Raw genomic sequence first — 245 nt, 5'->3', positions numbered from 1 at the left:
AAAAAAAAAGGAGGAAAGAGAATGTACCTTAGAGGGAGAGGAGAGGATTTTGGGAGGAATGAACGAGGCTGCCTCGTCTCGGCGTCTAATTATATAGAAAACAATTCGTCGTAAACGCGACGTAATATTACGACGAAGTTACCAGGCCCGCGTTTTTTCATTTACGACGAAGTTACCAGGCCCGCATTTTTCCATTTACGACGAAATTACGTAGAATCGATTTCACCATTTACGACGAAGTTACC

This window comes from Brassica oleracea, chromosome C9, assembly GCF_000695525.1.
Source record: "Brassica oleracea var. oleracea cultivar TO1000 chromosome C9, BOL, whole genome shotgun sequence".
NCBI lineage: Eukaryota > Viridiplantae > Streptophyta > Magnoliopsida > Brassicales > Brassicaceae > Brassica > Brassica oleracea.
Note: the sequence above shows the minus strand (reverse complement) of the source record.